Consider the following 14,214-nt stretch of genomic DNA (forward strand, 5'->3'; position numbering starts at 1 on the left):
AGTCTAACAGCGTAGGCTAAATTTGGTCTCCCCTCGTTGTTGCCCATTGTTTCCTGGACGCTGAAATTTTGTCTATGACGGTCAAAGACTGTTACAACGTGTGTCGTAGCTTTGATGCTCTCCTCTTTCATGACCTTCATGTAACACTCACTGAATTCTTGTCCGGACATTAACACTGCACTCCATCTTTCACCTCTGGTTGCGAACATAGAAGCCAACCTATAATAGGTTGATCTTACCAAGGCGGTTATCGGCAGATTTCGAATTCCTTTGAAAACCCCGTTCATGCATTCCACAATGTTTGTTGTCATGTGGCCCCATCGACAACCACCGTCAAATGCTCTTGTCCACTGCTCTACTGGTATGTTATTTATCCATCTCCCTGCGTCTTCATTAGACAGTCTAATTTCATCATGATAATATTGAAATGACGGTTGAGTTAAAGCATACCCAGCATTCACCACCTTCTTGCGAAGATTCTTATCTTTTATAGCACGCATGAAGTTTTGTGCAATGTGTCTGATACAGTAGACATGTGTAGAAGGAGGATCATGCCATCCGTTGTCATGGTTGTTGTAGGCACTCTCAATGGCAGCATGTCTATCAGAAATCAAACACAGATTGGCTTATGGAGCCACATGCGTTCTGAGATGTCGAAGAAAGGAACCCCATCCACCAACCGTTTCACCTTCAACAAGAGCAAAGGCAATGGGAAAGACATTGTTGTTACCGTCTTGTGCAACCGCCATGAGTAAAGTACCCTTGTATTTTCCGTATAACCAAGTGCCATCAATTTGCAAGATAGGTTTGCAAAAAGCGAAACCTTTGATGCATGGGTCAAATGCCCAAAAGAGACGGTGAAATATTCTATTACCTGTAGCACAGGTTCCGTCTGGCATCATTGCTGGCACTGTCTCCATAATTGCCACAGTTCCTGGGACATATGTTTTTAGTGCCCATAAAAACCGTGGCAATTCCTTGAATGAATCCTCCCAGTTGCCGAAAACCTGTTCAACAGCTTTTGTCCTCGCAATCCATGCTTTCTTGTAAGATGGAGCATAATTATATGTTGTTCGGATATGGGATATAATTATACTCACCTTCACTGATGGGTCTTTATTTACCAATGGCAGAATGTCTTGACATATCAAAGCTGTGCTCAGTTTACGGTGATCTTGTTCAACGTTAGTTGCAACGCAACTGTGCGGTGGGTCTATTGAAGCGATCTCCCAAGAGTCATTTTTCTTCTTGTAAGACGCAGCCAAACGAAACTTACAAAGCATGTTAGGACATTCGATAACATACCTTCTAGAATCAGTGCGTTTCACTGTAAAGTCAGCAAAGTTATTCATGTGGAATTTTTTGATTGCCAGAACACATTTTGTGCGTTTCACTGTAAAGTCAGCAAAGCTGTTAATGGTAAGACCAACTATGCAAATTCAATTTGCATGGAGCTTTTAGAAACTGATTTGTTAGATGATAATGCTAGAGGTCAAGGTATACTACTCTCACGCCTAAAGTCATATTATAATAGTTTATATTTAGATGAGCATTCTACCGAAGATGCTCGAATAATAAAAACTAGGTGTTACATTATGCTGTTAATAGGATCCTTTTTATTTCCCGAAGGTAGTGGTTCTAGCATGCATATTATGTACTTACCTCTACTTAGACATGTAGATAGAATAGGTAGTTACAGTTGGGGATCCGCTTGTCTAGCCTATCTCTATAGTTCGTTGTGCAAAAACTCCCACAAAGACACATCTACATTTTTTGGATGTGCTGTTTTGCAACAAGCATGGGGTTGGTCAAGACTACCGTCTCTAGCACCGGTCAACAACAACCCTTTCACTTTTCCATATGCAAAAAAGTAAGTTGTTTAAATTGCTATATCTTTACTTACTTCCTTAAAGTTTATTACCTCAAACTATTTTTTTTAAAACTTTTTGGTGTAGATGGTCGGCACGTGGTATGAGTTACAGCAGATGTCCGAGACACTGTATTACTCAGTATCGCAACCTGTTGGATCACCTTCGACTGTCAGACGTAAGCTAAATAACTTCATTATTTCGTCATATTATCTTAACTTTTTCTACATTCATTATAATCCTATCTTCTTTAACATTTCAGTTCATTTGGCGTTCATACCTTAATCTGGATCATGACCATGAGGTCAACCCTGAAGACGCATCCGTATGGACAGCATGCACACCGATAATACGGTTCACAGCTGTGGAGATGCACAACACCGATCGTGTGAAGCTGCAGTTCGGTATGGTCCAGAATATCCCAGATCCCCCAGCTAGCCTAGGAGAATGGCATATGCATAAAGTGAACGACCAATGGAACTTCAACCCTTGGAAAACCTTCGCAAGATCGGAGTGTCGCAAGTGGAAGCACCGTCATGACTATGTCTTAACTGACGCAGTCATGCCAAATGAGGTAAAACCAAGTCGTACTTATATGGCTTGGTACAGATCGGTTGGTTTTCAATTCATCGTCGATGATATGTACCTCTACGACCCACGCCAGACAAGTTACACACAAGAAGGATCAACATCTAACCCCCAACAACATTCTCATCCCGGTTACTCACAACCCCCTATCCGTCAAACTTTCCGTTCCACAAACACACAAACATACAACCAAAACATACCATTCACCCAACCCCAATACCAAGAACTTACCCCATACCACCACCAACAAATTGACCATCAACCTCAGACCGAACATCGCTTCGCACCCACACCATCACCTTACCAAAGTCGCCTTAGCCAAAACACTAACCGCCCCTCCTCCTACCGTAGCCAAGAAGCCCAAACATCACAAAACCAAAACATCCCACAACCATATCTCTTCCAAACACCCCAACAACCTTTCCAACCTTTCCTAGACGCATCATTCACACCCATGTCTCCCTTCAACCATCCCGGTCACCCATCCATGAGTCAACCACATCCCAACTTCTCTGGCATGGGTCATGAGCTCAGCTACGCCGCTACACCATTATTGAATACTGAAGACTATGCTGACTTGGCTGAATACCTTAACGGATCTTCTCCTATAGGAGTTAATGACGCTCCTGGCCCCTCAGATGAACAAACACCGGTGCAGAATCGTCAACGTGGGTTAGGGCCAAGGGTTAGGGTAGCTAAGGGATGTGGGACCGGAGGTCGGTTAGGTGATCCCGGTCATCACCATTAGGTTTCTTTGTGTAAACTCCAAATTTTATTAATATCAAGTCGTATTATATCAAATTTATCTTTGTGTAAACTCCAAACATTAGGTTTCTTTGTCTAAACTCCATTATGGCAAAATTCACACACACATGTTTTGACTAAAACCCTAATTTTGGGTCAATTACCCAAGAACCTAACTCACTCATTTTTTATGATTTTGAGGTGGGACAAAGTGCATTGGAAATTTTGAGATGTCTACTTAAATTTTTATGTTGGACAAAATTTCATAATTCAAAAATAAACACATGTGATAATACAAAACATTATAGGCCACATAACAATTGAAATGTCAAAGAGTCCAAGTTCAGGTGCCCATACCTTTCTCAAAAAAAATGCAAATGATGCAAAAATTTAGTCCAAATTCATTGTCTTGAAAAGATATACAACTTTTATGTTGAAGGTTTTGTCATTTGAGGGTTTTATCATTCAAACAGAAGGGCTTGAAGTTGGTCCCTTTTGACAAAATTCACATACACATGTTTTGACAGAAACCCTAATTTTGGGTCAACTTCGCAAGGACCTAACTCACTCATTTTTAATTATTTTAAGGTGGGACTAAATGCATTGGAAAATATGAGATGTCTACTTCAATTGTTATGTTGGATAAAATTTCATAACTCTAAAATAAACACATGTGATAATACAAAACATTATAGGTCACATAACAATTGAAATGTCAAAGAGTCCAAGTTCAGGTGCCCATACCTTTCTAAAAAAAATGCAAATGATGCAAAATTTTAGTCCAAATGCATTGTCTTGAAAAGATCTACAACTTTTATGTTGAAGGTTTTATCATTTTAGTGTTTTATCATTCAAACATAAGGGCTTGAAGTTGGTCCCTTTTGGCAAAATTCACATACACATGTTTTGACAAAAACCCTAATTTTGGGTCAACTTCGCAAGGACCTAACTCACTCATTTTTAATTATTTTGAGGTGGGACCAAATGAATTGGAAAATTTGAGATGTCTAATTCAATTGTTATGTTGGACAAAATTTCATAACTCTAAAAGAAACACATGCGATAATACAAAACATTATAGGTCAGATAACAATTGAAAAAAATTAGAAGTCCAACTTCAACTGCCCATAACTTTCTCATAAAAAATCTAAATAATGTAAAATTTATGTCTAAATTCATTGTCTTGAAAATATATACAACTTTCATGTTGGAGGTTTTGTCATTTGAGACTTTTTTAAGGGTGTCGCCAATTGAATTGGCGACTCCTCTTAAACCTTACACATATGCGCCAATTGGATTGGCTAGGGCACCTGCCCTAGCCAATCCAATTGGCGCCTCCATTCAAGATTTAAGAGGAGTCGCCAATTCAATTGGCGACACCTCCTAAAAGTGGGGTAGATTGGGAATTTTGTTGAAAACTGGGGAATTTTGGGAATTTTTTCGAAAAACTGGGTTATCTCGGTAAAATTGTGTTGGTGGTATATAAAATATGTTTGTAGTAGCATGAACACATCCTTAAGTAAGGATTTATAAAACAAATAGTGATCAAAAATAATAATATTATAAAACCATCGTAATATATTTGTGAGATTAACTAAGAAAATACGGAAGAAAAAAATATGTCATTGTTTATAGAATATTTAAATTTTTTTTTTATAAATTTCTCAACATAACTTATAAAAAGAACTTATACACAAATAATTTTATATTATTTTATCTTTTTTGGTTAAAAAATAAATAAAAAATGTCATATTTAAATAATTCATGATTCTTAAAGAAATAATTGAATGTGTTGATTTTGATGATAAAATTAATATTATCATTTATTAGAATATCTCTATTAATTATAAAGTGTTTGAATAAAATGAAAGTTAATAAATAGAGATATGATAGTGAAAAAATAATAATAAATACTGCATTGATATTATAAAAGGATAATTTTTTTAAGTTTTAATAAAACACTTTTTATTAGATGGAATGAGTAATAAAAATTTAAAAAATTCAATTCTATAAGTTACTATTCACTATTTTAACTCCATACGTGATAAACTGTGTGTGAGTGGGTAGTGAAAATTTTAGGCATGGTCAACAGTATCATAATCACCCTTAAGATTCAATAGGGACTCCATTTAGTAAGATTTTAATGTTTTATTTTAAGAAACAACATTTGGCAAATGATAACTAATTATTAATGTCATAATTAAAAAACATGAGGTTGGATCTGATGATGTGAGACATATATACAAATTTGTAAAGGGTGGTCTTGTGGTCGCAAAAGAATAATTGTAGTAACAATTTTATGCTTGTTAGTTTGGTTATCAAGCAATGATTATAATGAAATTGTATAATATTCTTGTTTCAAACTGATTGATTTTGATATATGATTCACTCTCATGTAAAAGTGTGTAGTTGTATGCACGTCTTAATCATGGATTTGGATTTCTAATTAGTAATTAGTGTACTTTACTAAATTTATATAATTAAATTATCTTTGTTCATTGTTTCTTGACATAAGATAATTACAGTTCAGACTAACAGTGATATGTTATTTTGGGGTCAATATACTTTCATTTCATATCAAAACAATATCATATCAATTCATTGTGATTTAATTTCTATATACTTTGAAATAAGATATTTTTAAGGAAGATACAAAGATATTTGATTTTTTTTTTCTCCATTTAAAACTCAATTTTACAACAGCTGACAACAGATCAATGCAAAATTGTTTGACGACCTTTTTTTTTTGTGTCAAAATTCTCATCTTCGATCCTGGTAAAGAGAAGTGTATATACAAACACTCTAAAGTTAGGTTTAGAATGAAGCAAATATTGAGGTGAGAGTTAGGTTTAGAATGAAGCAAACATTGAGAGGTCTCTTTTGTGATATTGGGCTTTGGTCAATCTTAAATCTAGTCTAGAAGAGTAGTCTCTTAAAACCTTTAATTAATGGAATTAGGATGCGGCAAACTTGAATTATCGTCGAATAAGTCTGTTGTATTGTAGAGCGGTCTGATGATAGATTTGAAATGTAATAATAGTTTTTTTTTCATACTAACATGCAACAAAATATATATGAAATTATATATGAAATGTCATAGTTTTGATGTATTTCCTACACAGGTTAAACTATGTATGACAATGTGAATAAATTCATTCTTTCACAATTTTCATGTTTTTGAAACTACTGTCTTTGATTGGTCTCAGATGCTTTGTTTGAAGTGCATTTACTCCTTGTGTTTTGGAGTGTATAATTCTTTGTATTTAGTTCCTACAAACATTACAATAAGCACAGTACAACCACTTGGATATTGTTAAAGAAAAAGTTTCTTTGACTCCCTTGTTCTCTTTGTTGGAGCTATATTAATTTTGCCTTCATAGTTTTCAAGTAAAGAGCAACTTAAAAATATTTGTATTGTGGTCTAATAATCAACAAAGTCACATGTATATAACGTGCTAGGATTGAAATTGGTAGCTTACTTTTCCAACCTAAATTTAATTCGTTATAAAATAAATGATATTGTTTTATGCCCGCTAGATGTCCTTATAACTACAACCTAAAAAACAAAATGGCTCATTGGACTACGTGTGGAGCATGTATCCTTTCTTAGATCAAGAAGTAATCTGAACATGTATCCTTTCTTGCAGGTCAGCATCTTCTCCACTGTATCAGAAGTTTGAGTCCACCCTTGCGATCCACATTGATCGTTCACTGGTCAATTCTAGTTCCAGTATGGAACAGTGGCCCCGTCTGTGGGAATCGACATCTAATTCATGTTATTTTCATATTCAAACATTCATCCCTCGATTCACCAAAACGAAACTTCCTCAATCTAGAAATTCATTTCTCTTAAGTCTTAACTATAAGTCGATGTTCTTGATCCTCTCTAATTGAAGATTAGTATCGTTACTCAGATCTCCTTCCAGATCAATCAATGATGGCAGGTTGCGTAGCTAATCACTCTGATTCACAACACGAAACAACCACAGTCTCCACCGCTCGAGCTATTAAGGGTGCACTGCCTCTCCCTTAAAGAGGTGGCGATCAAGTCCTCATGGATTCTCCGTCCACACTGTCACCTCAAGATCTTGTCCAACCTAGGACATCTCAAGGAGTCTTTCAACCTATCACATTCTTAGGATCCGCTGTGTAGTTTCATCTAGGTGAACCATCTCTTAAGCCTTTAGCTCCACTGGTGGTACTAGTTTAGAAGAACTCCCCGATTTCTAGCAGTACCAAGCTAACCTCAGCGTACAAGGTGTTAACCAATTGCTAAACAATGATTAACATATGGTCTAACAACATAATTAGCAAGTTTTAGGAGAAATATCATTTCTAATCGAAGAAAGCTTGTACCACACAAATTCGAAGAGCAACACAGTACATGAGGTCATTTCCCAGAGGAATCAAATCGCCCTCCCCAAAGTGGCAACATTTCTTCGGTAAACTGTTCCAAAATCTCCATGTCCTTGAAGAAGCCATAGGCACCAAACTCCTTATCCCATTCCTAAAGGTGTACGAGGCAATCATACTCTTCCCGAGGTCTGTTGCTCTCAAAGGGATAGTCAGATCCCGAAGTCACTAGAGAAGCTTCCAAAGCTCCAGAGTTATGATCATGCTAATGAGTTATAAAGCGAAAACTCTTTGCACTACCATGAACCAAATAGACTATTATTTTGTTCAAATATCTTCCTGATGGAAGCATAGAGTCATGAACCAACTTATGTAGGAATTTCACCACTTCTTTCACCATCCAGAAGAAGCAGCCTACAACAATAGTCGTGTTCAGCGCGATCACCAAGGGAAACAAGGAGAGTTTGTGGGCGTATATAGATCTCTTTACAAAAGTATCTACAAAGGTGGGAGGCTTTGATAAAAGTTTCAAGTACTGGATTTTTTAAAATGGCTTGAGGCAGAGCAGTGCCTTCAGAGATAAGTTAGGGTGTAAGGAATCCCATAACTTGAAAGATATAGTTAATAGGGCTCAACCATGTACTAAGTATAAGGAGAAATTCATTTCCCTTGGGGACAACCTGGCACCGTAGGACGTAGGTTTTGATTGATCAACAAGAAAGGAATTGAATCGACGCAAAGAAGAATGTGACTTCGGGCCACACACCCAATTTGACAAATACACTTCTCTCAACACCTGCAGAGATGCAATATGAAAATAATGTGCCAATACGGAGTTCAAGAAAACAGAGATAAAGAATTTCTTCCTGATTAGTGAAAACTATCTGATTGATAAGTTAAAGTACTATCATTTTCACAAAAGTCATAGCCACAACACCAACGACTACATTCAATTGAAGGATTCAATGGAGGGGCTAATCAAGAGAGGTTGTATGTCTGAGTACATTAAAGGTGGCAAGATTGATCAAAATTATTCCCCGGGTAATAATAAATCTCCAGTCAAAAGAATTGATGTTGTAACCAGGTGTAAGAAAGCAAGTTGTAAAGAAGAGGATATGCATAAAGGGAAGCGCCAACACATTGCTTCCATCATAGGAGACGCCTGACGAGCAAATGCCCCATCCAAGAGGACAATGAAACAAAAATTTGTTAAACTAATGGAAACTAGTAAGAAAAGAGGGGACCCAAAAAGGTCGATCCTTGGTTTCCGAGATAATGAAAAATGTCATGGGAGTCCTGAACAAAATCTTTTCCTTAATGGCCACGATTTTCCATGTTGACGTTTCTTGGATATTGATTGTGTTGGTGTAAGCCCTAGAGGCCAATACTTTTGGTACTTGTATCGAATTATTTATTAATAATAAAAGGTTTTTTCTTTATTATGTTTGATTAATAAAGTCCCTGGAATAGATAGTCCGTTTAATGTATTAAGTGTGACTTAATCATGAGAGCACATTAAACATAAGGACATTATTCTTAAAGTATCCGTAGTCGAGCTTTATTGTGAAGTGGGATAATATTAAAGCATTAAGACTATTATGTTTGTAGACTGATGATCACATCTCATGGATCATGGATAAAGAGTTATCAAGTCTTAAACATAAGTATGAATATTAAGAGTAATATTTATACCGGATTGACCCGCTATGAGAATACTATATAGAAAGTTATGCAAAGTGTCATAAGTTATTCTCATGGTGATAATGGTCTATACCACTCTTCGACCTGAAACCACTATGGATCCTAGATGTAGAGTCGAGTGCTTTATTGTTGATCCAACGTTGTCCGTAACTGGATAACCATAAAGACAGTTGATGGGTACTCCACAAAGCATGCTGAGGGACATGAGTGTCCTAGATGGAATTTGCCCATCCTGCGTAACAGGATAAATGTCTATGGGCCCAATATTGAACTGGACAAGGATGACATGGTCTATACCTTGTGTTCAATATAGACATAAGGGCAAAGGGGTAATTATACACATAATTATTATCACAGGAGGTTTTGTCAGATCACATGACATTTTCGTGTCTTGGGTAGCAGTGATGGTGTTGCTAGATACCGCTCACTGTTTATTATGTTAAATGCGTGATTTAATATAATTGTCAACGCCGCGAAAACCTATAGGGTCACACACAAAGGACGGATTGATGAGAGATAGAATAATTGAGGAATACCATAATGTATGGTGCCCTTAAGTAGAATATGAAATATGGTAAGGTACCACGAGCTTAAGTAATTTTGGCATATTGTAAGATATGGGCAATATACACTTGAGTGGGCTTTTTAGCTTGCAGCCCACACAAGTGGTTCTATAAATAGAGCTCTTGTGCAGAAGCATTGTATGGGAATACAACACAACTGAAGAGTTGGAATTTTGTATCTCTCTTTCTCTCACTCAAAGCCTTCATTCATAATAGCTAGCACTGCGATTGAAGGAATCCGTTCGTGTGGACTGAGTAGAGACGTTGTCATCGTTCAACGTTCGTGATCGCCATAAGAGGTAACGATTTTATCACTGATCATGCCCATTCGCAAGGATCACTAAATGGAGAAATTTTTAAATTCCGCTGCGCCTTGGATGGCAATTCTTCTTCAGATTGATGGTGGAAGCTCTTGTGGCATAATATACTCGAAACTTATCAAAATGATAGGCCATAAGAAAGAAATTTTTTGGCCTTATAAGGTATCCAAACTGCAAGCCTTCAATGGCACGATGGCCTGCCCCTAGGGGTACATAAAATTGATGATTATTATAGGGAAAGGAAGAGATGTTAGATCAATTGGCTCTCAGTTTCTGGTGGTTCCTTATAGTGGCATCCCCAGTTCACCTCAAGCTGAAGTTTCACAATATCCATGATGAATTGGTCATGATAAACATTAATCTTTTTAGAGCAGAGAATCTACCTAGTCTTTCAACAAGACCAGAAAGAAGGGGAGTGCTAACCATGGAGATTAATTTAACCTTCTTGATCGTCCAATTAAGAGATATTAATATTTTCCCTCCCACATGTAAAGCAGGTTACTTCAGTCAGACAAGCAAAAGTGGATGATCTGAGAAAACTATAGGCGATGAGGACTAATAAGCAGTGGCAAGTCCACCTGGTTATTTTAATAGTTTTGTATGAAACATAATTATGTCATTGTAATGTATTATGAACATTATGATTAAATAAATACAATTTTTTTACTAAAATATCTATTTTTTTTGTGACTGTGAAAAGAAGTAATGACTCAGGGGCACGACCAAGGAAATCAGATACTTACCACAATTACTTGGGGTGATGTCACAAACGTCACATACATATGACCAAAGAAATCAAAACCCCACGATGCAAATCACACACACACACATACACAAAGAAAGTGGCAAAACAACTTAGTGGTAAAAACTGGCTCTCCCCTTCTTGGTAGTTAGCCATTTCATAGGTTGTGACGAGTCTTCTACATGTCTACCTCGAACCAGGTCTTCTCCTGAGGGAGGAAAGAAGTATTCACCTATGTCGAACACGACCCCATATACATCCAATAAACTCCAAGATAAAACCTCGTAAAGTAAAAATATAATCCCCAAAGAAACACACTCTAGATCTAACACGCACACCTTAATTAGGTAATGATATTATCCAAGTATAAACTCATATATACACATTCTCCCATAAAGATTGTCACACTTATACATACACAGGAAAAATCAAGCAGGAGCGTTAGAAAAAAACAGAGTGTGGTTAATCTTTAAGCGAAACAATTTTCCCATCTTAAACTATCTACTTTTGCACAAATGAGGATAAACATGCTACTTTTGCAATATAGAATTCTCAAAAGAGTCGGAGATAGATGCAAGGCTGGCATTGGTTGCTTTATCTAGATCTTAAGCCAAAGATATGTTTTTTAGGCGCAAATTAAGCCATAACTTTGTCTTTCTCCCTACTTCTTGATCCAGTAGCTTTACTTGATTAATGATCACACTGAATCACACCACGTTTTTGACTCGGATTTCACATGTTTATTAGGTCTTTATTATCGTTTTGCTTGTGTTATGCTGTCTCTTATGTTGTTTTTAGATATTTATCTCTTTCGGGACCTTTTTAGAAGAAATGAAGCAAAAAGACCAAAAATTAGGGTTTTTCGACAAATATTGTACACATGGCGTTATGCATGGCGGCCGCTATAGGAGAAGCCATGACACATCATCCCTCAACCAGGAGGTAACCGCCACGATCCCATGAACTTTCCTATTCACACACATGGCGGGCGCCATGAAGGGGTGGCGGGCGCCACCTTTGCATTTCACGTTCCCACTAAGGAGAAGTTGAAGGGCATCATGGTCTTTGCAAGCTACTGAATTCCTCTATAAATAGGTCGTTCTAGTTCATTTCCAAATCATCCAACTTAGTTTACAACACTAAGACTATATTATCATCTGTAAAAGCGATAATCCGTCACATCAAGGGGTTATCGCACCGTAGTGTAATTGTGTTGGAGCACTTTGATTTTGTTGTCGTCTTTATCATCAAAGTCAAAGGTTTATTTTCCTTGTACCAGATTTAAAGCCTCCGTTTGGAGCAGGTTCTAATTTAATCGCTTTTATTTATTTTACTTGTCATTCTTTACTTTATTTAATTTCTTGCTATGCTTTACTTTATTTAATTCATGTCATTGTCTTTACTTTATTTAAATTTCTCGTCATTATCTTTATTGCTCGTTTTAACTATTTTACACGCTTTACTTGTTCTTTAGGCCTTACATTCTAAAACAACTTTTCATCATGATCAATATCGTTGTGTTTGTTTGTATTACCATGTCTGGCTAAATCTTTCAAAGGTTAGAATGTAAGGATCACAGTTAAAGAGATGTTTCACATATTGAATTTGTAGAAATGCTTTAAAGGTTGTTTTGATTTTTAATTCGAGTTTTCTGAAACAAACTTGGTTAGTTTTAACTACTCAAAGAATGCGAAAGCACCCTGGCTTAGTTAACTAGGAATTTTTATCACTTTAAGGAAAAACGATTTTTGAAACTGTTTTCGGACGCGTTGATAGATTTAAAATCAGGAAACTCCTTGGGTAAACTTTCCAAATCAAAATCACTTTTCAACTAAGTTTACGAGTCTTATTTCTTAAAAATAAGTTTACTACTTTAGCGTTATGCGCACCTTTTATGAGTGACAATAAAAGGCCTTAATTTAAGAGTAAACTCGGTTCTGAATACGCGAAAGCGACAGTTCCTGTTAAATGGATTATTTTCAAGAGTAGAAAATATTGCCCCATAAGTAGTTCTATTTAGACAATCGAAACATCGTTTAACTGACGTGAAATACATTCAAACCTATCTTTATCTGCACTGTATTTATTATTTCCTTTATTTACTATTATTTTGAGACATCAATATCTCTTTTGTACCGCCTTAGATAAACATCGTAACAATAGTAATCGATAGATTGAAGATTTGGTCTCTATGGGATCGATATTCTTTTATATTACTCTGACGCGATTCGTGCACTTGCGAATAGAGCGATCAAGTTTTTAGCGCCGTTGCCGGGGACCAACTTCGTCAAATTTCGTACCCTGTTGTTACACCGTCTAGACTATGGCATTATTAGCCGGTAAATGCGAAGAACCCATAGTACCGGAAATTTAGTAGATCCTTTAGCGGAACCCGAACGTTACACTCGTACACGCCTCCTACTCATCCGAATTAAGAAAGTTATGGCCGAGAATCGCGACTGGAGACCTCTTAAGGAATTTGCCCAACCCTCTGACGAGGAACCTAGTTCTAGTATAGTAAACCCCCTCATTCCTGCCAACAATTTCGAACTAAAACCATCTTTAATGCAATTAGTGCAACAGAACCAATTCGTGGGTCTCGCTACTGAGAACCCAAATCAACATTTAAAAGTCTTTATCCAACTGGCCGACACCTTTAAATCCAACGGTGCTTCACCTGATGCGATTCGTTTAAGATTATTTCCTTTCTCCCTCAGGGATAGAGCACGTTCATGGTTAGATTCACTTCCATCTAACTCAATAACTACCTGGGAAGACCTTAGAAGAGTATTCCTTGCTAGATATTTTCCCCCTAGTAAGATTGTTGTTCTTCGAAACCAAATAACTAGATTTACTCAAAACCAAGGAGAATCACTTTTTGAAGCTTGGGAGAGATACAAAGAGCTATTAAGAGTTTGTCCACACCATGGCCTAGAACAATGGCTGATCGTTCATACCTTCTACAATGGACTCCATTATAACACAAAGATGAGCATCGACACTATCGCTGGTGGCGCACTGATGAACAAGCCTTACCCTGAAGCTTGTGACCTAATTGAGGATATGGCCCAAAACCATTACCAATGGGGAACTGAACGAGCATCAATAGAGAAAAAGGAGACCCAAGGTGGAATACATGAGATAAGCTCTATGGACATGATGCAAGCTAAAATGGACGCTTTAGCCCTTAAGGTCGAACATATTTCTACAAACACTAACACCGCAGCGGTAGTCCACACAGAGTGTGAACTTTGTGGATCTAAAGGACACGAATCGGAGAAATGTAACCTTTTGAACAACTTGAACACCGACCAAGTTAATTACGCCCAAGGTAA

At 36.9% G+C, this 14,214-nt stretch overlaps 1 non-coding gene across 1 annotated transcript; it reads right to left on the reverse strand.

Moving 5' to 3' along the window:
* Positions 1 to 13,705: 13,705 nt before the first annotated feature.
* On the reverse strand, positions 13,706 to 13,812 carry LOC127099617 (small nucleolar RNA R71). The gene has a single exon (XR_007794100.1). It is a non-coding gene; the product is annotated as a small nucleolar RNA R71 (small nucleolar RNA).
* Positions 13,813 to 14,214: the final 402 nt, after the last annotated feature.

Source organism: Lathyrus oleraceus, chromosome 6 (assembly GCF_024323335.1).
Source record: "Lathyrus oleraceus cultivar Zhongwan6 chromosome 6, CAAS_Psat_ZW6_1.0, whole genome shotgun sequence".
NCBI lineage: Eukaryota > Viridiplantae > Streptophyta > Magnoliopsida > Fabales > Fabaceae > Lathyrus > Lathyrus oleraceus.